This window comes from Lagenorhynchus albirostris, chromosome 14 (assembly GCF_949774975.1).
Source record: "Lagenorhynchus albirostris chromosome 14, mLagAlb1.1, whole genome shotgun sequence".
Classification (NCBI taxonomy): Eukaryota; Metazoa; Chordata; class Mammalia; order Artiodactyla; family Delphinidae; genus Lagenorhynchus; species Lagenorhynchus albirostris.
This window is the reverse complement of record NC_083108.1, coordinates 35,212,241-35,240,086: the sequence shown is the minus strand read 5'-3', so window position 1 is coordinate 35,240,086 and position 27,846 is coordinate 35,212,241. Positions and strand designations below refer to the sequence as shown.

The following is a 27,846-nucleotide window of genomic DNA, read 5'->3' as shown; positions in this document are numbered from 1 at the left end:
AGGTGGTAAAACTTAATGTCATTTCTTGAACAGTTGGATAAGTTAAGTTTTTCTTCTTAAAGAGAAATTATTTTTGATTTCTCCAAAGTCTTCTGAATTGATTCCTGTCAGAGAGGTCTGAGGAAAAGGCGAAAAAACATGAATAGAGTCAGAAAGATCATCACAGCCATCTGTCAACTAGGAATTCCTGTTTATAACATGGAATGGCAATGGTGATAATATTCAGCTTGGACATAGAATATGATAGCTTCAAAGTTCATAGTAATAATGCAGCTAGCCAAAACAACTAAAACTCTTGGGGTTGATCTACATATCTATCTATCTATCTATCTATCTATCCATCCATGTATGCATGTATCTATTGAACTGTCTGTTTATATCCTTAATGCATCAAACACAATGTATAATAAGAAATCCCCTCCTAGACACTGTCTCATTAAACTATAGAACATGAAGATGAAGAGAAGAGCAGAGAGTGAGAGTGATGGAGAAAGAGACTATGATTACTTTCAGAGAAGCAAGAGTGGTAAGTGACTTCCTATCACCACCAAAGAAAAGCAATAAAACAGGAGAAGGAGGTACTGGGGGAATATAACTCTCAAACATCTGATAAATGCAATGATTTGAATAGAGGAAGTCTGAGTTCAAAGTCCTCGCTTAAAACTTCAGTGCTATTATGCCTTTATTTCAGCCAAAGTCAAACAAATATGGAACTTACTGATGAAGGAAAGAAAGATGATGACTATCATCATTGGCTGTAAGACTTTAACACTGCATTTATCCTCTTTCCTCCAGAATTAACACTTCTCCCACCTTCATCATCTTTGTCTGTGCCACTTTTCTTCTCCACTTCCCTTAGTTTGGATTTTGACTAATCATTTATTTCTATTCTTCACCATCTTCTTCATTTGTTTCAATAACTTATTAGCAATTCTTTCTCATAATATCAATCAGAGGTGACCTCTGTTCTTCAAGTCAACAATTACATGCCAATCTCTATGATCATCTTATTGCTAGAAAAATAAATCCCAGGTAACACATTTTATATTTCTTAGGGTCCCCACTACACACTCTTCTTCTAAAAACTGAATTTATTCTTTTAAACTGCAAAAATAAAATATAAATACATTAATTAATTAAACAGTATTTTTTTCCTTTTTTTTCCTCCCTACAAAATGCTTTCAGGGGCATTACCTAACATGATCCTCATAATGATCTTGTGAACTAGATGTTGCCTTTATTCTCATTTTATAGGTGAAAACATTGGTTTTATAGAATTACATGATTATCCAATTCACACAATCATTGAATTAAAGCTAAAACCTAAGCCATTTGAGTAAAAATTCCATGTACATTTTAATTTACCAGTGAAGCCCCTTCTATCATACCTGATTTATGTTTAAGGAGTTGGTTTTCTAAGGGACAATCAATATAGAAAGCCTGAGAATTATCCCAGGGGAACACGGCAAGTTTCAGTAGCTTCTTCAGAAACTTAGAAATGGAACTAGTAAAGATATTACTACTATGGATCTCCCCATCCTGAGTTATAAATGCAACAAGCTGATTATTATGATGATACTTCATTCTAATAAGAACTGAAATAGGACAATGAAATCATGATACTTGGCACTTATATAGCACTATTCATCTTCTTAGTTCTTTACAAAACAGTAATTAATTAAAGGAGGGCAACAGAGAGTTCGCTGATCAGGTGGTGCACACATAAAAATAACTCCTTCAGAATTAAGATGCAGAAGGAAAGTGCCTACTTGAGATCCAGACTGAAACTGCAGGAGCTGTGGTAGTGAGGGGTGAGAGGACATTTTAGGAAACCAAAATCTCTCCTCCTCCTGAGTTGTCAATATAATCAGCCTTTGAAACCAGTCTTCTGCCACATGAATTATAAGGGAATTTCAAATAGGGCAGAAAATGGAAACTAGTGGACTGAAAGGAAGATCAGATAAGAAAATGAAACCCTATGTTGAATTCCACTGTAAGCAGATAGTCCTTAAGATGACAAAAATAATTATTTGATTATCAAAGAAGGAAAATGTGCAGCTCATCTGCCTTTGTATTACCTAAAGTTTCTCCCTTGAATCTATTGTTTAGCAAAATGTGTCCTGGTGGCTAAATAAGGCTGCTGATTACTCTCATCTTAGGAAGAGGTGGGGACAAAGAAATAGAAAAAAAAATCAACCTCAGCCTCATAAGATTTTTCCCTTTCCTTTGATTCAGATTACTCCAAAAAGTAGTTGTGAGGTCAGGTTACTGGTCCTGTGTCTACAGAATTACTAAAGGACACTCATTCCTCATCACACTCTTAACAAAATAGAAGGCTCCTGATATTGGGCATTTATAAAAAGATATACCTTTTTTTTTTCTCAAGCACTTAAATTTGGTTTTATGTATTTATCTTCTTGGTTCAATTGCAGAGGCATCATAAAAAATACTAAAACACAATCAAAATTCTCACCTCTGTTCCACAACTTGCTGGTCATTAGTAGGAATTCTGGTAGTGAGTGACAGTGCCTTTGCTTCCACAACTGTTATGGAAAAATGGGATTTTGGTACTGGAACTTTTGGCTCTCTGTAAAGGTCTGAGCAACTAAGACCCACAATCTAGTTCAAATCCTAGCTCTGTAATTTACTAACTGTATGATGATAGTAGGCAGATATCCTGATTTTCTGATATTCAATTTCTCCACTTGCAAACTGGAAGCAGGGTTTCATTTGATCATGACATTTATTTAAAGCTCTGCCTTAGATGTGACAGTACAAAAATGAAGTACACAATTTCTCCTTTTCAGGGGCTCACAATTTGGTGGAAATGACAAATAAATAAACACATCAAAATATGGTTCAGTAAACTGCTGGGTTCTACAGAAGCTCAGAGGAGGGAACTCTGAACTGAACTAGCAGGTGAGGGAATGATATGATGATAGATATTTAACAATTAACCATGTGGGCAAGTAGTGCATACATTTATATACAAACATGCATTTATTATGAATCTCCCTGATACAAAATTGTACAGCAAAACCATAAGAAAATAATACAATATAAAATATTTAACAAAAATTCCAAAGAATCCATTGATTCTAAGGAGAGCAGAACTTGCCCCGCCCTCCCCAAAATATACCTTTTTGTCATAAGGATTACCTTGAGATGTTTATTAAGAAACTGCAGGTTTGGAACAAGATGGTGGAGTAAAAGAATGTGGAACTCTCCCCTCCATGAAGACATCAAAAATACATACAAATGTGGAATAGTTCTTCACAGAAAAATAACTGGAAACTGGCAAAAGGAATCCTGTACAACCAAGATTCTAAGAAAGATACACAAGTAATCAGGTAGAAAGGGAAGAAAGCAATAGGGTAGGGACATGTGCCTGTGAGAGGGAACCCAGAGAAAAAGGGAGATTGCATGGGCAGACATCTGTTCTGAGGAGTAAACAGTGAGAGACACAAATAGGATGCTTCAGTCCTGGGGCCCTATGTGGGGAAGACGAGCATCCTCGGCTTGTTAGAGGACTGTTTGGACAGTTTGAACGGCTGTGGGAAGCCTGAATTCCACTCATGAGGAACTCATGCACAGTCTTGGCCTTACGGCAAGGTAGAGAGAGGTCTCCTCTAGCAGCTGCCAGGTGAATGTAGACCCACACCAAGACATATCATAATTAAAATGGCAAAAGTTGATAAAGAGAGAATTCTAAAAGCAGAAAGATAAAAATAAAGTCATATACAAGTGGATCACTAGGAGGCTATCAGCTGATTTCTCTGGGGAAACTTTGCAGGCCAGAAAGGAATGGCATGATATATGCAAAGTTCTGAAAGGGAAAAACCTGCAACCTAGGATACTCTGCCCAGAACAATTATCCTTTAAAATAGAAGGAGAGACAAAGAATTTCTCAGACAAGCAAAAACTAAAAGACTTCATCAATAATAAGCCTACTCTAAAATAAATGTTAAAAAGACTTCTCTATGTGGAAAAGAAATAAGAATCTATAAGAAAGGGAAACTCACACTGGGAAAGGTAAATGTATGGTGAGGACTGAAGAACAACCACTTAAATAAGCCATTACAAAGATTAAAAGACAAAAAAAAATTGTAAAAGCAACAATAACTACAATGAATATTTAAAGGACAATCGAGAAGAAATGGACAAACTTCTAGAAACATACATGCAAAGACCTAAGAAGAAACAGACAATTTTACCTCAAGTGAAGTTGAATTTGTAATAAAAGAAACTCACAGAAACAAAAGTTTAGGACTGGATGGCTTTGTAGGGAATTCTACCAAACATATAAAGAAAAACTAATAACTAGCCTTCTCAAACTGTTCCAAAAGATTTAATTCAATGGAACATTCCCAATTTCATTCTATGAGGCCACCATTTCCTTGATACCAAAACCAGAAAAATACACTCCAAAAAAGAAAAGAAAAAAGAAAAAGAAAAAGAAAAGGAAAGAAAATTCCAAGCCAATATAGCTGATGAAAATAGATGCAAAAATCCTCAACAAAATATTAGCAAATTATATCCAACAATATATAAGAAGGATCATACACAATAAGTTGGATTTATTCCAAGGGACACAAAGATAGTTCAAAATTTACAAATCAATCAGTGTGGTACACCACATTAACAAAAGGAAGGATAAAAATCACATGATTATCTCAATAGATTCAGAAAAAGTTTTTGAAAAATTCAACATCCATTTATGATAAAAACTCTCATCAAATTTGGTACAGAGAAAACATACATCAACATAATGAAGGCCATTTATGACAAACCCACACCTAACATCATACTCAATAATGACAATCTGGAAGCCTTTCTTCTAAATTCAGGAACAACACAAGGATGCCCACTCTAAATACTTCTATTTAACTTAGTATTGGAAGTTGTAGCCTTAGCAGTTGGACAATAAAAAGAAATAAAAGGAATACAAATTAGAAGGGAACAATGAAAACTGTCACTGTTTGCAGATGACCTGATACTTTATATAGAAAACCCTAAGGTTTCCACACCAAAAGTACTAGAACTAATAATGAACTTATCAAAGTTATAGGATACAAGATTAATATAGAGAAATTAGGTGCTTTTCTATACATTAATAATGAAATATCAGCAAGAGAAATAAAAACAAAACAAAACAATCTTGTTTAGAATTGCATCAAAAAGGATAAAATACCTAGAAATAAACTTAACCAAGGTAGCAAAAGATCTATACTCTGAAAACTATAAAGCCTTGATGGAGGAAGTTGATAAATAAATGGAAAACTATCCTAGGTTCATGGATTGGAAGAAGTAATATTTTTAAAGCATGCATACTACCCTAAGAATATACAGATTTAATGCAATATCTATCAAAATACCTGTGCCATTTTTCACAGAGCTAGAACAAATAATCCTAAAATTCATATGGAACCACAAAATACCCTCAAATTGTCAAAACAATCTAGAGAAAAAATAGCAAAGCTAGAGGTATCACTCTCTCAGGCTTCAGAATATACTGCAAAGCTACAGTAATCAAAACAGCATGGTACTGGCACAAAAACAGGCAAATAGATCAATGAAACAAAAGAGAGAGCCCAGAAATAAACCCACACATCTATGGCCAGTTAATATACAACACAGGAGGTAAGAATATACAATGGAGAGAAGACACTCTGTTTAATAAGTGGTGCTGAGAATACTGGACAGCTACAGGTAAAACAATAGATGAGAATATTTTCTCACACAGTATACAAAATATACTCAAAGTGGATTAAGGACTTAAATGTAGGACCTGAAACCCTAAAATTCCTAGAAGAGAACATAGGCAGAACACTCTTTGTCATAAATTGTATCCATATATATATATAAACTCAGATTGACACTGGAGAAATTCGGGATATCTTATTTGTAGCAGTAGTTAAATGTGAATGTGTATGGACAAACGAATTGCTCAGTAAGCTGACTAATTTCAAAGGCAGTTATGACCCTATAAATAAATATTTCAAAATTTTGACTCATTGAATAGTATAAGTCTCAGTACAGGTATTAGAGCACTGTCAAAGAAGTTAGGTCTCAGTTCTGACAGAATTGGAGAAATAAACTAAAAATTAGATGTCTTTATTTTTTTTTATCCTAATCAGAACAGTCTGTCTTTGTAATCTTTCAAAAATAATTTTAATTTATAAATCTCTGCCTGTAACAAAATGGACATCTTATGGATTAGGTTTTCTCTCTCCTGAGCTGCAGAAAGAAATGAGTGGGCTGCTGCACTGCTCAGCCTAGGGTGCTGTCCCCTCAGCAAGGACAGAGCCACACATGATGTGCAGTGAGCACAGTGGGCACAGTACCAGAGATGAGGGAGCATTCAAACACCTCAGATCAGCATCTATGCATGGTAAACATTTGTACTTTATCTTTACTGTGAATAAACTAGTAAATACAAAAAAGGGCAAAAGAAAAGATAAATAGGATCTAATTAAATCTAGAAGGTTTTGCATAGAAAAGGCAACATGAAAAGATGGCCATTATGGAATGGGAGAAAATATTTGCAAATTATATGACTAACAAGGAGTTGAAATTTGAAATACATAAACAGATCACACAATTCGATATTAAAAAAGACCCAAAAACAAACAACCCAATCAAAAAATTGGCTGAAGACATGAATAGACATTTTTTCCAAAGAAGATATACAGATGGCTAACAGGCATATGAAAAGATGCTCAGCATCGCTAATCAACAGAGAAATACAAATCAAAGCAACATAGAGATATCACCTCACACCTGTTGTAATAACTATCATCCAAAAGACCACAAATAACAATTGTTGGTGAGAAATTTGAGAAAAGGGGACACTTGTACACTGTTGGTGGGAATGTAAATTGGTGCAGACACAATGGAAAACAGTATGGAGATTACCCCCAAAATTAAAAATAGAATACCATATGATCCAGCAATTCCACTCTGGGTATATATCCAGAAAAAAATGAAAATACTAATTCAAAAAGATACACGCACAAAAATGTTCATACTAGCACTGATTACAACAGCCAAAACATGGAAGCAACCCAAGTATCCATCAATAGATGAATTATTTAAAAAGATGTGGTATATATGTACAAAGAAATATTATTCAGCCATAAAAAGAATAAAATTCAGCCATTTGCAGGAACGTGGCTGGACCTAGAGAATATTATGCTTGGTGAAATATCATAGAAAGACAAATACTGTATGATATCACTTATATGTGGAATCTAAAAAAATAATGAAAGTATATAGCAAAACAAAAACAGACTCACAAATATTGAAAACAAACTAGTGTTTACCAGTGGGTAGAGGGGAGGGGAAAGAGGCACACTGGTGGTATGTCATTAAAAGATACAAACTGCTATGTATAAAATTATGTATAAACAACAAGGATATATTGTATAGCACAGAGAATTATAGCCATTATCTTATAAGGACTTTTAATGGATTATAAATTGTAACAATACTGAATCACTCTGCTGTACCCCCGAAAGTAATATAATGTAAATCAACTATACTTTAATTTAAAAAAAAAAAAAATGAAAGAAACTCCAGACATGGGAGAAGCTCTGAAAACCACGAAGCAGCTCTTCCCTTTTGTAAAGGGTATTTACATTTCTAAGGGAAATCTTCATTTGTAAGGGTGTCTCCCTCTCTGTACTAAGAGAAGGATGTCTAAATCAAAAGAATCTCTCATTAATGGAGAAGTCAATGACTTAAATCTGCATAACAACCTTACCCTTGTTTACTGTACTTTTCCTTGCTACCTCCAATAACTGGCCTCCAACCACACCCCTCCCCTAACCGTAAGAACATAGATAGCAATATAATGTAAAATATTTAGAAAGTTATGAGTTTATATATTTATTACTGTGGCTTAAATGTAGTTTTAATTTCAAGTTTTTTGTTTGTTTGTTTGTTTGTTTTTAACAATAGCTGTGCTTAACAATGGTTTAACAGGCTCATATATTTCTAAAGATGTAAAAACTGGCTATAATGAGCTAGTGTGGATTCACTTTATTACACCATTGGGTATGAGGAAAATCTTTGAATCCATGGAGGTAACTATTGAGCAGTCCACATGAAGGTGATGGCAAGGACTGTTTCTCCAATAGAGAAAATATGTACAAAGAATGCGACGTGAGATAATATGAAACCTATGGGCAGCAACAAAAAGATAGAACTTACTATGATATTTGCCTGTCCTGAGATGGTTCAGTGATATGAAGTATGTGAAAGTTACTCTTCCACAACAAGTACTTGGAGTTTAAGGATAATAATATTTTTAATTACACCTGTAATACACAAAAGACTTCATCACAGATAACATTATGATACATGATTCAAACGTATTTAATTTTTGAGCAAAAAAGAGCAAGCCCACTTCATCTACATGACTCATTTTAACATAATCTGAAATGGAGACTAACTTCTATTTATGTTTGGAGATGGTACAGGTTTTGGGTGTGTTGATGTTGCTGTTTTCAACTCTAATGAGAGTGAAAGAAAGAGAGAGATTGAGATTGAGAGTGAGAGAGAGAATCACACATGATGCAGTTACATGGCACAATCACTGGCACCCTATGTCTGACTAAGAGTCAGTAATGCTTTCAGAGAAGGACTCAAGCTGGAAATTAAAAAAAAAAAAAAAAACTGTCCCGAGATAAATGGTGATTCCAGAGAGCAGTGGAGACCATAGGGTGGGGAAAGGGAAGGAAGAAATGATATTTCATGTCACAAATTTGGTCCTTTGTGATCTCATTAAGTGTTGGACATTTTTGGTAATTGAAATTTTTGCAATAATTGGAAACACACAAAACACACACACAACACATGTTTAAATATTTCTGTTATTTATATGTCCACAGTGTAGTAACATTTATATTAAGAAAATACTATTGATTAGCCACCTAAAACCTATTTCCATTATTGTTCTCCTTTGTTTTCCTCCCACTATAAACATTAGAATGTTTTTCCAGACTATTCTGAAGATAGCAGTGACTCTGTGACCCAGTCTGGCCCATAAGGCATAGCAGATATCTGTTCTAGAGGGGAAGAGACATCTGGAAAGGGTTTATTTTCCTGATAAAAAGGGAACAGCTGGAGCTTGTATGGATTTTCTTGTTTACTCTCCATCTTTCTTAAATACAAACATGATGTCTGATACGGAGGGCAAACATGTTGCAACGATGAGGTAGTAGATATAAAAGAAATGCCAAAACAAACCCACCTTGACCATGAGCTACCAAACCAGAACCAGTAGCCACCTCCCACTCAACTTCCTATAATGTGAGATAAACAAATCTCAAAAATTTAAAATACTTCAAATAGTGATGTATGTACCTTGAGGATAATCCAGAGGTCAATAGAGCACTATGCCTTCAACTAATAATTAGGATTTAGGGTTAAAACATATTGAAGGGTGCAGATTAAACAGGTACTGAAGGTTCATAGCACATATCAGGGTTAACTTCTTTGCCACCTCTACCCTCAATAAATTTCTTAGCCCAAATTATTGGTTATAAGTACAAAACCCAAAATACTTAAATTAGTTTTCTTGAGAAGAAGATTTTCTGAGTCTACCAGTGATCTGCCATTGGAACCCAGGATAAGGAAGTTTGGCTTGAATTCAATAAGATTTGGAACAAAGGAGCTTCTTTTCACATGCCACATGGCATGCTCTCCCATTTCTGCTTCTTCCTAAACACCTACTTCACTTCTCTCTCCTCTCTCTCTTTTCCCAAACTTTATTTTCATCTGTTTCTTGATTTTTATAATTTCAAACACAATAAACCAAACAGATGACAAGGGTTGCCCTTGGATATCTTATGTGTCACTTTAGTATCAAAGACAAAGATTATCACTTTATCTTAGAAAATAGACACTCTAATGTCTTAGTTTGCTATGGCTGCCATAAAAAAAAGTCACACACTATATGGCTTAACCAACAGAAATTAGTTATCTTACAGTTCTGAAGGTCCATGATCAAAGTGTTGGTAGAATTGGTTTCTTCTGAAGCCTCTCTCCTTAGCTTGTAGATGGCTGCCTTCTTGATGTGTCCTCACATTGTCTTTCCTCTGTGCACACATATCCCTGGTGTCTCTTTTTCTGTCCAAATTTCCTCTTCTTATAAGAACATCAGTCAGTTTGTATTAAGATCCACCCTAAAAGTCTCATTAATTTACTCACCACTTTGAATACCTTTTCTCCAAATACAGTCACATTCTAGGGTACTGTGATTCAACGTATGAATTCTGGGGAACACAATTCAACTTATAAAACCAATATTAACTATGTCCCCTTTTGGTTAAAAGCCCCATCCTATGACTTCAGTAGGAAGGAATGTGGCATAAAGGCAGCAAAGATGGTAAGGCAAAAAGGCATTTGTGACACAAGGAATGAAAGAATCAGCAATTACTTCACTCATACTTCCTTCCATGTAAAATTTGCTACCTTAGGCAGAGAGATAAATCAAATTATTAATTAATTGATTATATGGAAAAAATGGATGAATTCAACCTTAGGGATATCTTATAGAGAAAGATGTTAGGATGAGGTTGCCATGGAAAGAATTATTATTAACTCAGCAAGGAGTTAGGAAGTAGAGGGTCCTTCAGTGGTCTGGAACAGCATCAGTGAAGGTAAGAGGCAGAAAGAAAGGATGACTTTTTCCAAGAAAGGTGAGTATATTAATTTTTTTTTTTTAACATCTTTATTGGAGTATAATTGCTTTACAATGGTATGTTAGCTTCAGCTTCACAACAAACTGAATCAGTTATATACATACATATATTCCCATATCTCTTCCCGCTTGCGTCTCCCTCCCTCCCACCCTCCCTATCCCACCCCTCCAGGCGGTCACAAAGCACCGAGCTGATCTCCCTGTGCTATGCGGCTGCTTCCCACTAGCTATTTACCTTACGTTGACACAAGGGAATTTGTGCAGAGAGGAATGACAAGCAAGGCTGAAAAGATAGGTTGGGATAGGATTGTCAAGACTTTAGATATCACTGTAATGTGTGTCTGCTCATTCAGTGTTGCAAGAGTTAAGCTGAACACTTCTGTTTGAATTTTCTGATGTCTCTGAGTTGTCCATCTAAGCTCTCCTCCTGAATTAATACAGGGTTTGGGGTGACTTGGAAGGTCAATGCTTAAGATAATTAGTACCAAACAGCTGCACTCTTGCCATGCTGCCATTTCAGCCTCCTCACAATCTAGCAATTTTTCATGATAAATTGAATCTAATAACATATTTTTGCAGCCGAGATACATGGTGGATCATTGTCTTGTCACTTTGATGAAATGTTTGTGGTTTTTCTTCTCTGGTCCAGACTTCATGATACAGCAGGTGAAAAATCTACAGTTATATCAAACCAAATACAAATATAACAATTTCCTGAAATCACAGACTTGAGTAAAATCATTAATTTTCTGAGAAAAATAATCCATGGATGTTACCTGTGCTTCATGATTTAAAATTCATTTTGTTTGTGTATTTCAGTTTGTAGGATTCCTTTAGAGATAAACAGCTATGGCCATGAAGATATGTAAATGAGAAGCAACACTGACTATGAAGGGTATCAAAAACGTATTCAAATGTGTTGAAAGTATGTTTCTGGTATTCTTAACCCGAATCTACACTCTATATAAGTATAGGTCTTCTGTGATTCCAGAAAGAGATTTGTATAGTGAAATGGATCACAACTTAGCGTTTGCAATCTAACAAATGGGATAAATCTTGGCTCTGTCAATGAACTCATGTACAGGGTTCAGTCAGGTAGCCTCTCTACATCTAGTTTCTGTCTCTATATGTGTAAAATATTGCTGAGACTAGAAGTGAACACAATGCATAAAATAAGAGCTTAGCACAGTACTTGGAACATAGCAAGTGCTCATAAATTTATATATTTATAAAATGTCTTTGTCTCTACATTCAAGATATTCAGTTTAAAATGGATGATAACTTTAATTTTTTGTTTGTTTTTAATACACAGAATGAGATTTTTTTTCCCCTTTGAAGATAAATACTACTTTGAAATCATTAAAAAAAATACCCTCTTGGTCACAGCCACTTCCAGTGTCAAATTTAGGTATGTAGAAGAGCTAGTAGGAGCTGGCAGCAGTTAGTTGAGATGTGCCTTGAGGCCTTGGGCATCTCTGCTGCCATCCTTGAGCCTGCTGTCCTTGCAGCTCGCACTCCAACTGTAGCTGTTGTAGTGTGTTGAGATGCCTTCACCCATTAATAAGGCCACTGTGCTTGCTACAGTGCATTTTTTGATTGGCACCTTTCTCATTAAGGCTCCCTCCTGTTGATGGGCTATGTTAGCAAAAGAGAGACAGAAAAGGCTGGGCTGCTCCTGTCCTGACCTTTGACATCCTGGTGTTTCTGTGGGGATTTTCCCCTATATATGTTGTCTATTACGTGTCCAAAGGCCACTGGGGTTACTCTTATGGTGAAATTCCAGATTTGATGCTTAGCTCCCAGCTCAAACCTGAGGAGAAGAGTCACAGCTAGGACTCAGCCTGGCTTTAAGACATAGAGCAGATACTATATCTAAGGACTAAGGAATTCTGTAGTTTGCATATGTTTAACAGAACAATGGACAGTAATGTTAATTGTATGGGAAAGTGGGAGGTCATTCTCTAATGGAAAATGCTGCTGCTATCACCCTTTTTAGAGTTGAATGTTTCTTTTATATAGTCCTCCATGTCAATTTCTTCTTGTGGCAAATAGAAAAATCTCAGTATTGTTCCCAGTGAATTAAGGTTCTTGCTTCCTCACGAAAGAATTTGGAGACAACGTGATAAGTAAGTAGTGGATTTATTTAGAGAGAAACACACTCCACAGACAAAGTGTGGGCCATCTCAAAAGGCAACAGAGTCCTGAAATATGGTGTGGTTAATTTTTATGGACTGGGTAATTTCATAGGCTAACGAGTGGAAGGATTATTCCAAATACTTCAGGGAAGGAGTGGAGATTTCCAGGAATTGGGTCACTGAACGCATTTTGGCCTTTTATAATCAGCTTCAGAACGGTCAAGGCCCTGGTGGGTGTGTCATTTAGCATACAAATGTGTTACAATGAGCGTATAATGAGGCTCAAGGTCTACTGGAAGTCGAATCTTCTGCCATCTTGGACCTAGTTAGTTCTAACCAGTTTTTGCCATGTCCTATGGTTCTGTCATTCTTTTAAAGGCTGTGCCCTGCCTCATTCCCTTCTATTTCAGTATGTCAAATTTCTCATTACTAAGTAATTTATTTTGAAATAACTCATCTCTAACTTTGTGTTCTTATGGAAGACCTTGGCAAAATGAAGTATCAATTTGTGTACATCTGTACTATTTTTTTTTCCTTTCTTATTAACAGATTGGAAAATCTAAATTATTTGTAATTCTAAAGTATGAAATCAGCTTTTTAAATAAATATAGGACTATTAGGTAATCTTGGATGATTATTAGTAGTTGTGTCTCTTAAGAGATTCATCCATTTTATGTAAATTGTCAAATTTATGGACAAGTTTTTTATAGTGTTTCCTATTGTCTCTTAAATATATGTGAGTTATGTGATGACATTCTCTCATTTATTTATGATATTGGTAAATGTCATGGGTAATATGATAGGGATCACCATAAATCCCTATCAGATTGTTTGTTAAAATTGCCATTTATCAACATTAATACTTCCAATCCAAGAGCATGTGATATCTTTCTATTTCTTTGAATTATCTTCAATTTCCTTTTTCAATGTTCTATAGTTCTCAGTGTGTAAGTCTTTCACTTGCTTGGTTAGGTTTATTCCTAGGGGTGTTTTTTTGTTTGTTTGTTTGTTTTGATGTGACTTTAAATTTTATTTTTATTTTCCATTTCTGATATTTCATTGTTAGTGTAAAGAAATACAACAGATTTCTGTTTACTAATCTTGTATCCTGCTACCTTGCTGAATTCATTTATAAGTTCTTGTGTGGAGTCCTTAGGGTTTCCCACATAGAGTATCATGTTATCTGAATATAACAACAATTTTATCACTTCCTTTCTGATTTGGATACCTTTTATTTATTTATTTTTTTACTTTTATTTATTTTTATTGCTGTGACTAGGACTTCCAATACTATGATGAATAGAAGTGGTGATACTGGGCATTCTTGTCTTGTTCCAGAATTTAATGGGAAGGCTTTCAGCTTTTCACCATTTAGTATTATGTTGGCTGTTGGTTTGTCATAAATAGCTTTATTATGTTGAGATATATTCCTTCTATACCCACTTTGGTGAGAATTTTTATCATGAATGAATGTTGAATTTTATCAAATGCTTTTTTTCCTTTATTGAGATGATCATGTGGGTTTTGTCTTTCCTTTTGTTGATGTGGCATATCAATCACATTGATTGATTTACATATGTTGATCCATCCTTTTGACCCTGGAATTAATCCAACTTGATAGCAAATTTGAACTATGATTAATATAGTAAGATCACTAATGGATAAAGTAGACAAAATGCAAGAATAGATGAGTTATATAAGCAGAGATAGAAACTCTAAGATTAGAGAATGAAAAAGAAATACAAGAAATTAAAAAAGAATGTAAACATAAATGAAGCATGCCTTCATGGTCTCAAAAGTAAAACGAATATAGCTGAAGAAAGAATCAAGGAGCTTGAAATTACATCAATAGAAACTTGCCAAATTGAAATACAAAGGGCAAAAAAAAGAATGACAATGACAGAACAGAGCATTCAAGACTTGGTGAGGGCAGCAATTTCAAAAAGTGTAACATAAGAATAATTAAAATACCAGAAAAATAAAAAGACTAGAGCAGAAGAAATGTTTGAATGGTCAAAATGTCCCAAAATTAATGACAAAACATCAAGTTATAAATCCAGGAATTTCAGAGAACATCAAGGAGAATTAATATAAAAAATCTACACCTGAGCATGTCATATCAAACTGCAGAAAAACAAAGACAAAAATCTTGAAAAATTTGGGGGAATGGAGACCACCTTTTCTATATAGGAAGAAGGATAAAATTATAAAACATTTCTCATCAGAAACTATGCAAGCAAGAAGACAATAAAATGGAATATTGAATTTTATAAAACAAACAAATAAAAAAACAACATGAGTGTAGACTATTTTATCCAACAAAATTAACACTTAAGATAGAAGGAGAAATAAAGACCTTCTTGGGCAAACAAAAATTGAGGGAACACATTGACAGCAGACCTGCTCTGCAAGAAATGTCAAAAACGTTTTATAAGGAGAGGAAAATCATATAGATCAGAAACATGTATAAAAATACATGTTTTATATATATATAAAAAAGGAGGAGCAACAGAGAAGTAATTTTAAAAGTTATAATCTTTTATTTTTCTTATTCTTAATTTATGGAAATGATAAATGTTTGCTTAAATTAACAATAGTAAAAATGTGTGGAGTGATTGTAGCATATGGGTAAGTGAAATTGGTAACAGAAATGTCATTAGGGGTGGGGAAAAAAAGGACTTGGGAATGTGAAATACTCTGATCTAAAATATCTGCATTCCACATGAAGCAGTAGTTATTTGAAGCAAATGTGGATTAGTTAAAAATATATATTATAAACTCTAGGGAAAAGACAAAGAATTTAAAAAATAAATATATTGATATCTTAGAGAGGATATAATCTGGAATCATATTTAATACTCCATTAAACCAGAGAAGGAAGAAAAAGGGAAGAAAGTAGAAAGAACAAGTTCAAGAAATAAAAAAAAAATCGGCTACAAATATGGTAGATATTAACCCAGCTATATCAATAATCACTTTCCATGTGAGTGGTCTAAATAACCACCCCCCAAAAACAATAAAACAGAGATTATCAAAAAGGATTAAAAAACCCACAACAACTGACTATATTTTATCTACAGAAAAGATAAAACAGCTCTTTAAAGACTCAGGTAAGTTAAAACAAAGAATGCAGAAAGATACACCCTGCTAAAACTAATCAAAATAAAACTGGTATAGTTATATTAATTTCAGACAAAGCAAACTTCAGAACAAGGAAATTTATTAGAGATAAAGACATCCATTGCATAATGAAAAAGTCAGCTTACTGAGAAAATATAAACATTCTTAATGTGTACGCCCCCAACAACAGTGTTGAAATAACATGAGACAAGAAATGATAGCATTGTAAAGGAAAAAAGTTTTAAAGTGCACTTATAAAGTTAAAAACTTCAACATCCTTCTTTCAGTTTTTGATTGATCAAACAGAAAATGTCTATCCTTAGTCTATAACTAAGAGTATTGTTAACTCAAACTGCATCATCAATCAATTTGATGAGATTATCATTTATAGAATACAGTATTCCTATGTGAAACAGCAAAATAAAAATTCTTCTTAAGCTGATATGAAATATTCACTCATAAAATACACTTAACAAATTTGAAATAAGAGAAAGAATACAAGATATGTTTCCAGACCACAACAGAATTAAACTATTAAATTAATTTAATTGAAATTAATCTATTTCTATTAAAATAATAGAAAGATAGATAGAAAATTCCCAAGTATTTAGAGATTAAACATACATTTCTAAATAATACATGAGTCAAAGAAGAAGACAACAAAATTTTTAAAATAGTTGAACTAAATAAAAATACAACTTATCAAAGTTTGGGGGTATAGTGAAATAGCATTTAAAGGAAAATTTATGGCATTAGAAGCACATATTAGAAGATAAGAAAGATCTAAAATCAGTAGTATAAGATTCCACCATAGGTAAATAGAGAAAGAAGAACAATTTAGGCATAAAGTAAGCAGAAGAAAAGAAATAAAAATTAGAGGTGAAATCAAGGACATTTAAAAGGTGGAAACCATAGATAAAAGCAACAATGCTCAAAACTAGGTCATTGTAAACCTCTATCCTGGCTAAAGAAGGCAAAATATGAGAGAAGATATAAATTATCAGAATCAGAAATTAAAGAGGGAACATCACTACTGATCTCTTGAGTATTAAAAGAAAAATAAGGAATGCTATGAAAAACTATTTATGTTCACATATTTGATGACTTAGAGGAAATGGATCAATTACTTGAAAGCAAAAATTATCAAAACTTACACAAGGAGGAAGAGATCATTTGTATAGATCTATATCTGTCAAAGAAGCTGGATCAATTACTTAGTAAATGTTCAAAAGGAAAGCTCCAGGCCTAGATGGTTTTGTGGAAGAATTATATCAATGTTTAAGGAAGAAATGATACCATTTTTCAACTTCTTGTTGACCAAAGAAATGTGCACAACCTAAAAGTTGAGAATTTTGTTTATTTTGCAGGAATTTTTAGGACTTCAAGCCTGGGAGACAGCACCTCAAGTAGCCCTGAGAGAATTGCTCCAAGGAGGCGAGGGGATAACTAGGATTTATAGGAGTTTTGAGACAAAGCACAGGTAGTTGAGAATATCAAAATATTATTGTTAATGAAAGAAAACCAGATATCCCAAGTTAAGGAATTTAGTGCTTTTCTATGTATAGGAAGATGCAAGAGTCTGGGCTCACTGAAATCATTCCTTTGATATGAACCTCAGCTATCTGGGGCCAGTATCCTGTGTTTTCACATCCTGAGTTTCCTCAGGGTTCACCATAGGGAGTGGCTGCACTCTGATGGCTGCTAGATGGCAGATATTCTTTCCTTCCTGAATTTCCTCAGGGCTCACCAGCTCACTGTTGGCAGTGGCTGCAATCGCTGATGACTGACATCCTTTGTTTACTGATACGTCAGGAAATATTTCATTTCTCATTAAAAAAAAATAAAATCAGAGAAACACTTCCTAACTCATTCTATGAGGTCATTAATACTCTAATACCTAAGCTAGATAAATATAGTAGAAGAAAGGAAAACTACAGACCAATATTTCTCATGAACATAGACACAAATATCCTTAACAAAATACTACCAAATCACATGCAACAACGTGTAAAAAAAAATTATATTCCACAACCATGTTATATTTTCCCCTAGTATGCAAATATGGTTCAACATTTAAAAATCAGTGTAGTTCACCACATCAACATACTAAAGTAGAAAGCTCATATAATCATATCAACAGAGATAGAAACAGCATTTGACAAAATTCAACACCCACTCACGATTAAAAAAAAAAACAGAATAAAAACATTATTCATATGTAGAACCCCAAAGTTTAAGACTAAATCGGGTAGGAAGTGAGGGAATGGCACTGGATGATTTTCCTAGATGGCTCAGGAACTTGATGGCACATTCATCAATAGGTGAACAAATGATGGTGAAAGATAGAATTGTGAGGTATTTGGGGAATGAGCACCAAGTGAAATCTACCCTTTCCTTGGAATTCTTTAGATTAAGTGCGAAATCAGTCAAGTCTTTTAAAAGTTAAGATATAAAACAAATGACAAAGATAAATGTAGAATTGATGATGGTTGAACAGAATCACCCATTTTACTAATATGGAAGAGTAAAGATAGGAGGATTAAATAAGAGGAAGTTTAATCAAGACTGCATTGGCCAAGGCTGAATTAAACTCTCCTAGACTTACTTCTCCAAGTGTCCACTTCCTTAGATCACTGCATCATGATTCTTCAGTCATCTCCTTGGTTGAATGCAACTTACAGGATAATTTAAGTTATCAGGAGCAATACAACAAACACTAAGTAGAAACCCAAACAAACTTTCATATTTATTATTTTCTTCATGTGTTATCAGAATGTTTCAAGAGATAGTGTGATGAAACTGTTGAGAGGCCCCATAAGTGTGCTGTGCATCATGCTAATTATGGAGCTTATCATACTCCAGTAGATGTGTGATTGTAACAATCATTTTTTATTAAAATACTCCTCTCTCTTTTTTTGTTATAGCTAGAGATTTTGGAAAGAGTAAACAGTTAATCATAATTCTTTGAAGAGCAAAAAACAAGAGACCCTGGATTCTTGGAATGCTTCAGTGTTTTTGAGCTGAGGCTGAACATGACACAGGAAAAACGGTCAATAGGATAGGATTTCATTCTTGTCTCTGATTAATTTTGTCACTCTGAACAAGTCATTTCATTTGACCCTCAGTTTCATTTTCTGTCAAATAGAGATGACAATCTATGCCAAACTTTACCTTGTAGCATAAAATGATGAATATAATTAACTATTTGGACAAGTATAAAAGTTGCATGGAATTTACATGGAAATGATTAAGGATTAAGTTACAGTAATTATTAACAATATCACAGCCAAAAAAAGGAACTTCAGTTCCACTGCTTTATGTTTGTCTGGACTCTCAAGATCAATGTCCTATAATTTATAGTATTATATACTAGTTTGAACTGGTCATCTTTCATTCTTTATATGCTACCCATATTGAAAATACCTAGCATTTTCATATCTCAGTGATTTTACACAAGTCCCTCCACCTGGTTTGAAATGTTCTCCAGCTATCTGACCACTTGGAAATTTTCTATTTATTTTAAGTCTTAGTTCTGTGAATCCTCCCCAGACTCATCCAAGCCAAATGTGTGACTTTATCCTCCTGCCATTGTCAATATTCCTCAACTGTATGATCCTTTAGCATAGGAAATATGTCTTTTCATCATTATATGCTTGCAAAGCTCATTGTAAAGTTCATGCCACATAGCAGGTGATCAATACATATATTTAACTGTTTTATTGAGGAATAATTGATACATGATGAATTGCACAGAAAGTGTACACTTCAATGAGTTCCGATGTATATGTATGCACCTGTGAAGCCATCACCACAATTATAATTGTGATCATATTTATTAAACAAACCAAATTCTGAAATAAATACGTTGAGTATGTACTCCATGCCAGTCACTGCAGAGATTGTGGGTGTGCAAAGATGAATAGGGAACTAACCCTGCTTTTAAGAGGTTTGTTTCTGGTCCTGATTGTAGAATAGAAATGACATTTTATACTCACCAAGTATTGTCTATTGCATGTCAAATCCTGTCTGTGTATGTATTTCAGAAAGGATAGAAGGCTATCCTCAGAAGCAGCTCATAGAACAAGGGGCTGGAGATCCCAGAGACCAAGAAGAGTCAAGTTGAAGACTTCTCTGAGGTGTGTACATAAAGGTATCCAGTCATCAGGTGACAGAAATGAGGCCAGGCGTATCAAGGTTATATCTAGAATCAGGATGAAGTAGTAAGTGGAAATGGATTAGTAATGGAGAAATTAGGTTATTAGTCAGAAGGAAAATAATAAAGCAAGTTTTACAGAATGGAATTGATTGAAAAACTCATGAAATTAAATCTACAAATGCTGGTAAAGAGATAGTACGCACTTATTTTTTTTAATTTAAAAAAAATTTTTTTTTAATTTTATTTTTTAAGCTTATTAAGTTTGTTTCTGAAAAATAGAAATTAAAAAGCATCTTTTGATGTGATCAAACTTTTTAAGTGTTTTTTATGCTAATACATTGTTGATAAACTTTCTTTTTTCTGAATTTTATTTTATTATTATTTTTATATACAGCAGATTCTTATTAGTTATCTACTTTATACATATTGGTATATATATGTCAATCCCAATCTCCCAATTCATCCCACTACCCACCACCCATTTCCCCCCTTTGGTGTACATACATTTGTTCTCTACATCTGTGCCTCTATTTCTGCTGTACAAACCAGTTCACCTGTACCATTTTTCTAGATTCCACATATATGTGTTAATATACGATATTTGTTTTTCTCTTTCTGACTTACTTCCCACTCTGTATGACAGTCTCTGGGTCCATCCATATCTAAAAATGACCCAGTTTTGTTCCTCTTTATGGCTGAGTAATATTCCATTGTATACATGTATCACATCTTCTTTATCCATTTGTCTGTCAATGGGCATTTAGGTGGTTACCATGACCTGACTATTGTAAACAGTGCTGCAATGAATATTGGAGTGCATGTTTCTTTTTGAATTATGGTTTTCTCTGGGTATATGCCCAATAGTGGGATTGCTGAGTCATATGGTAATTCTATTTTTAATTTTAAGGAACCTCCATACTGTTTTCCATAGTGGCTGTATCAATTTACATTCCCACCAACAGTGCAAGAGTGTTCCCTTTTCTCCACACCCTCTCCAGGGTTTGTTGTTTGTAGATTTTCTAATGATGCCCATTCTAACCAGTGTGAAGTGATACCTCATTGTAATTTTGATTTGCATTTCTTTAATAATTAGTGATGTTGAGCAGCTTTCCATGTACCTCTTGACCATTTGTATGTCTTCTTAGTAGCCACTTTTTATATATAGACTTCCATACACTTCTGGATCAAGTCTTGGATAGAGAAGATTCCATGGGACTTCATAATAGTATCTGAATGATTTGGATGTACAATATTTATGTCTAACTGATTTTGACTTCAACCTACAATTCTCCTGTCCTTCCAATGTCTCTGTCCTGTTAGAATATATTCACACTCTCAACTTGAAATTCAGTGCAACTGAAAAACATATGTAACTTTTACTCTACGCCTCTATTCAACTGGTTATCTTCTTTCATTTTCTTTCTCAACCAAGCTCATGATATTTTAATTATATTCTCAAATTGCTCTCTTATAATGTTCTCCCCATCCTGATTACCTTCGTCACTGTTTGTTTCTTTTCAGTATCCTAGCTATTATTCAAAGCATACACTGGTCTGAACTCTCTGTTGATGCTTTCTACTAGCTCTATAACCACCATGTCCCTCCGTTTTCTTTCTTTCCACACACAGCACTGAGTATTTGGACCACCCATTTTGTTTCTTTGTTATTGTCAGTTTATTCCAAAGGCTGTTCATTTCAAACGATCTTGCTTTGGTTTCAATTGGATGCAGGTATATTAGTTTTCCTCTACAACACGATTTATGAGCATTAAAGTACAGAAAAAATATCTCAAGTCTCTTACAGAATGGTAAGGTTAGATGATTATAGTGTCCTTGTTGATTACAGATATTTAAAATCTCATATATTTTCTTGGATGCATTGAGAATAGTTTAGTGATGGGCCTTAATATTTCTCATGGCTTCCAAACAAGGAGTTGTCTCCCTCCTGAGAGAGGTGAATCATTGAAAGGAGTGAGCAAGGAATACAAGTTAAAGCAGTGTGGATGGACCTTGAGTGAAAACAGGAAGATTTAGGATACCTGTAGAAAGACAAGTCAGCATTATATAGAGACAAATTAATACTTTGGGATTAAACTGTCTGTGAAGGATAGAAGCATGGCAGACTAAAAATAGGCATGGAGTAATTCAGAGGCTAATCAGGCTCTGTCACACATAATAAGTAAAAAAGTTTTAACAAAACATTAGCCATCCGAGCAGCCCAGAAGACCTGCAGAGGAAGATGAGAGTATTACGGCTGCAGTATTAATATCACTGTTATTAGGTTGGTGATGATTAACAGGATGTGGCCCCAAAGGGACAAGGTGAGCTTTCATAGGACATCATTATGTCAGAAGATGATGGTCTCAAATTGGATAGCAAAGCTGAACTGTCTTTCAGGAGAGACATCAGTCCCAAGGACACAAAAATGAAACTGGACCAGCCTGAGCAGGAATTGGAGTTATACTAGCAAAAATACATGTGATATAAAATTAAATTGAGACATAAATTTATGACAAACAGTCACACCTGTTTCATTCAGATTTTATGATAATGAGTGAATTGAAACTATGAAGCAGAAAACCAAAGAACTTCATAACCAATTCACCTAGGTAACTAGGGGAATGTTTTATATCATCTATCATCAGGAGAAATTGATTAAAAACCCCTTGCACTTAGAGTCTGGTGCTAGGTGCCATGGGAAATGAAAAGGAAACCTCAAGCCTAACTTTTCACTGGAGCTTACAATGTAGTGGAAGAGGAAACACCAACACAGATTAAAAACACTGGTAAATAAATACATAACTGCTGACAGCTATATGTAATTGTGAAAGAACTGTCTTTTGGAATATGAGTATATTCTGGTATTTTTAGAATATCCAAAGTGGGATTAATACGTTGGTACGGAAATTTTTCCCATAAATGAAAAATTTTAAATATCAGCGGCAATGGATATGATTTGGTGGGAAGGAAATAATAAACTGTAAAAGGCTGGTAAAAGCCTGAAGGTTCAGAGAAATTATGTTGGTTGATAAAATGTGTTTGCATTTAATCAAACATCCCTTTGTGCTCTGTAAAGTTGGAGATAAACTCTTAGAAACAAAATACTGTATTATTATATCAGGTTCTGTAACTTGTATTAAAAAATCTTTCTGATATAATATACATTTTATCAACCAGCATACTTTCTCTGAACCTCCAGAAAGGTTTTTAAATACAAGTTATAGAAACTTATTTAAAATGGGCTTAAGGTGTGAGAAATATTACATAATTATGTAACACATCTAGAAGTGGAGAATCTTCAGACCTCATATAGTCAGGACTCTAACTCTGTTTCTCTGTGAATTTGTCTCAGCAATGCCTCATTCTGTGTATTCACTTAGTCTTCAATCACTTTCAAGGTTGCCACCAAAAGCACATATTGTAAGAGAGAGAGAACCTTACTTCCCAGGCATTTCTCCTAGGAGAAAGGAAATACAGTTGACTTCTGAGCATCATGGTTTTGAACTGCACAGGTCCACTTATATGTAGATTTTTCTTTTCAGTATAAATACTACTGGAAGAAGTGGAGGAGTGGTGATATAGTCAAGTTCCATACCCCCAGGTGGGGGACACCAAAACAGGAGAATAATTATAATTGTAGAGGTTCTGCCAAAGAAGCAAGGAGTCTGAGACACACATCAGGCTCCCCATCCCAGGGTTCCTGCACCAGGAAGATAAGCCCCAAGAATGTGTGACTTTGAAGGCCAGTGGGGCTTAGTTTCAGGAGTATCAGAGGGCTGGGGAAAAGAAAGATTCCAATATTAAAAGATACATACAAAATCTCACATGCTCCAGGAACCAGGGCAGAATCAGCAATTTGAAGGGAGCTTGGGTTGGACCTACCTGCTGATCTGGAGAGTCTTCTGGAGAAGCAGGAGGAAACTGCAGCCCACCCTGGTGACATAGACACTGGCAGAAGTCACTTTTGGGAGCTCATTGTAACATGTGGACACATGTTCTTCCCCTGGACATGACCCTGCCCACAAGAGGGCATATAACCTGATCCCACACACTAGTGCACAGACACTAGATTCAGGACCCCTAGGTCCCTGCAGTCAGAGACCCCAGGACCCAGATCCACCCACTAGTGGGAAGATACCAGCCCAAGAATCCCTGGCCCTGTTCACCAGTGGGCCTGCTCTAGTCTGGGACCAGCCTGACCCACCAGCAAATGGACACCAATCACAGGACAACCACAGCCCCATAGCCTGTGGAACCAGCCCAGTGATCAACAGGCCAGCATCTGCCCTGGCACCTGCTGGACCCTGGCCGCACTTACCAGACAGTCTGGTCTAGCCTTAGGACCAGGCTCATCCAGCAGCAGGTAGACACCAGTGCAGTACAAACATAGTCCCACAGCCAGTGGACCCAACCCACCTACCAGCAGGCCAATAATTTCTCTGGGACTGGTTGGCACTAGCCCTACCCAATAACAAGCCAACAAAATCTTCAGGACACCCTCGACACTTCAGACAGCTGTGTCTGGAACCAGCCCCATTCATCAGTGGTCTGACACAGCTCTTGGACCCCTGAGTCCTGCAGCCAGACCCTAGGACCCAGCGCTGGTCACCAGTGGTCTGGCAATAGCCCCAGGATCTGGCTTCACCTGCCAGTGGGTGGACACAAGCCCAGGAGTCTCCTGGACTCTGATTCTGCCCAAAAGTGAGCCAACAGTAACCCCAGCCCCCTGCGTGCCCCACCCAGTGTTCTGCAGCTAGTTGCCACATGACCTGGCTGCCTCAACCAGAGGCTAGCAGCCTCGGCACAAGGCAGGGCCTGGCATCCAACTGGACTAGGGGCTAACCAAGCCCAGACCACAACAGTAGTAAGTTGCCATAACAGTAAGACCCATGCAGCTTACACAGGGGGCACCCCTAGTGCATACAGCTGTGTTGATAGGAGGGGAGTGTGCCTCTGTGATGCATAGGACATCTCCTACAAAAGGTCATTTTTCCAAGGCCATGAAATGTAACCAACATACCAGATACATAGAAATAAAAGGCAAGTTAGGCAAAATGAGGCAACAGAGAAGTATGTTCCAAATGAAGGAACAAGATAAAACCCCAGAAGAAGAACTAATTGAAGTGGAGATAGTCAATCTACCCAAGAAAGAGTTCAGGGTAATGATTATACAGGCGATTAAAGAACTCAGGAGAAGAATGGATGCACAGAGTGAGAAGTTAGACAATTTTAACAGAGTTAGAAAATGTAAAGAACAACAAAGAGATGAAAAAATATAATAACTGAAATGAAAAATACACTAGAAGGAATAAACAGTAACGTAAATGATACAGAGAAGTGGATCAGTGAGCTAGAAGATAAAGTAATGGAAATCACTGATGCTGAAAAGAAAAAAAGAACAGAAAGAAATGAAGACACTTTAAGAGACCTCTGGGACAACATTGAATGTGTTAATATTTGCATTATAGGGGTCCCAGAAAGATAAAAGAGACACAGAGGGGCTGAGAAGATATTTGAAGGCATAATTTATGAAAATCTCCATAACCTGGGAAAGGAAACTTACATCTAAGTCCAAGAAGCACAGAGCGTATCAAATAGGATTAATCCAAAGATTACATTGTAATTTAATTGACAAAAAAATTAAAGCTAAAGAGATAATGTTAAAAACAGCAAGGAAAAAGGCAACAAGATACATATAAGGAAAGTCCCATAAGGTTATTAGTTGACTTTTCAGCAGAAACTCTACAGGTCAGAAGGTAGTGGAATGATATATTTAGAGTGATGAAAGGGAAAAACGTACAACCAAGAATACTCTACCTGGCAAAGCTCCCATTCAGATATGATAGAGAGATCAAAAGTATTACAAAAAAAAAAAGGTGGGGACTTCCCTGGTAGTACAGTGGTTGAGAGTCCACCTGCCGATGCAGGAGACATGGGTTTGTGCCCCAGTCCAGGAAGATCCCACATGCTGTGGAGCGGCTAGGCCCGTGAGCCAAGGCTGTTGAGCCTGCACGTTTGGAGCCTGTGCTCCACAATGCGAGAGACCACAACAGTGAGAGGCCCATGTAGCGGAAAAAAAAAAAAGTATCACAGTGGCACATACATACAATGGAATATTACTCAGCCATAAAAACAAATGAAACTGAGTTATGGTAGTGAGGTGGATGGACCTAGAGTCCGTCATACAGAGTGAAGGAAGTCAGAAAGAGAAAAACAAATACTGTATCCTAACATATATGTATGGAATCTAAGAAAACAATGGTTCCAATGAACCTAACAACAGGACAGGAATAAAGATGCAGACATAGAGAATGGACTTGAGGACACAGGGAGGGGGAATGGTAAGCTGGGACGAAGTAAGAGAGTAGCACTGACATAGACTACCAAATGTAAAATAGAAAGCTAGTGGGAAGCAGCTGCATAGCACAGGGAGATCAGCTCAGTGCTTTGTGACCACACTAAAGGGGTGGGATAGGCAGGGTGGCAGGGAGGTGCAAGAAGGAGGGGATATGGGGATATATGCATACATATAGCTGATTCATTTTGTTATACAGCAGAAACTAATGCAACATTGTAAAGCAATTATAATCCAATAAAGATGTTAAAAAAAACACACACAAAAGTATTACAGATAGGCAAAAGCTAAAAGGGTTCAGCACCACCAAACAACATTATAAGAAATGTGAAAGGGACTTATCAAAGCAAAAAATAAAAAGCCACAGCTAAAAATATGAAAGTTGTGAAAGGAAGAATTTCATCAGTAAAGGAAAATATATAGTAAACGTAGCAAATTATACATGCTACAAAGCTAGTAGAAAGGTTAAAAGACAAAAGCAGCAGAACTAGGAAGATGGTGGAAGAGTGAGACATGGAGATCACCTTCTTCCCCAAAGATACATCAGAAATACATCTACACGTGGAATAACTCCTACTGAACACCCACTGAATGCTGGCAGAAGACCTCAGACCTCCCAAAAGGCAAGAAACTCCCCACGTACCTGGGTAGGGCAAAAGAAAAAAGAATAAACAGAGACAAAAGGATAGGGATGGGACCTGCACCAGTGGGAGGGAGCTGTAAAGGAGGAAAGGTTTCCACACACTAGGAAGCCCCTTCATGGGCGGAGACTGTGGGTGGTGGAGGGGGGCAGCTTCGGAACCGAGGAGGAGAGCACAGCAACAGGGGTACGGAGGGCAAAGTGGAGAGATTCCCGCACAGACGATCAGTGCCGACCAGCACTCACCAGCCCGAGAGGCTTGTCTGCTCACCCGCCAGGGCGGGCGGGGGCTGGGAGCTGAGGCTCGGGCTTCAGTCGGAGTTCAGGGAGAGGACTGGTGGAACGAACAGAGCTTGAAGAGGTTAGTGCACCATGGCTAGCTAAGAGGGAGTCCAGGGAAAAGTCTGGACCTGTCAAAGAGGCAAGAGACTTTTTCTTCCCTCTTTGTTTCCTGGTGTGTGAGGAGAGGGGATTAAGAGAGCTGCTTAAAGGAGCTCCAGAGACAGGTGTGAGCCGCGGCTAACAGCGCAGACCCCAGAGACAGGCATGGGACACTAAGGCTGCTGAGGCAGCCACCAAGAAGCCTGTGTGCGAGCACAGGTCACCATCCACACCTCCCCTCCCAGGAGCCTGTGGAGCCCACAACTGCCAGGGTCCCGGGATCCAGGGACAACTTCCCTGGGAGAACGCACGGTGCAACGCAGGCTGCTGAAACGTCACACTGGCCTCAGCCGCT

At 36.3% G+C, this 27,846-nt stretch overlaps 1 long non-coding RNA gene across 1 annotated transcript; it reads right to left on the bottom strand.

Annotated features, from left to right (window-relative positions):
* Positions 1-27,846, bottom strand: LOC132504551 (uncharacterized). The gene is made up of 4 exons (XR_009534945.1): positions 27,725-27,846; positions 23,998-24,048; positions 19,956-20,161; positions 1-117 (listed from the first exon to the last, which is right to left on the bottom strand). It is a non-coding gene; the product is annotated as an uncharacterized LOC132504551 (long non-coding RNA).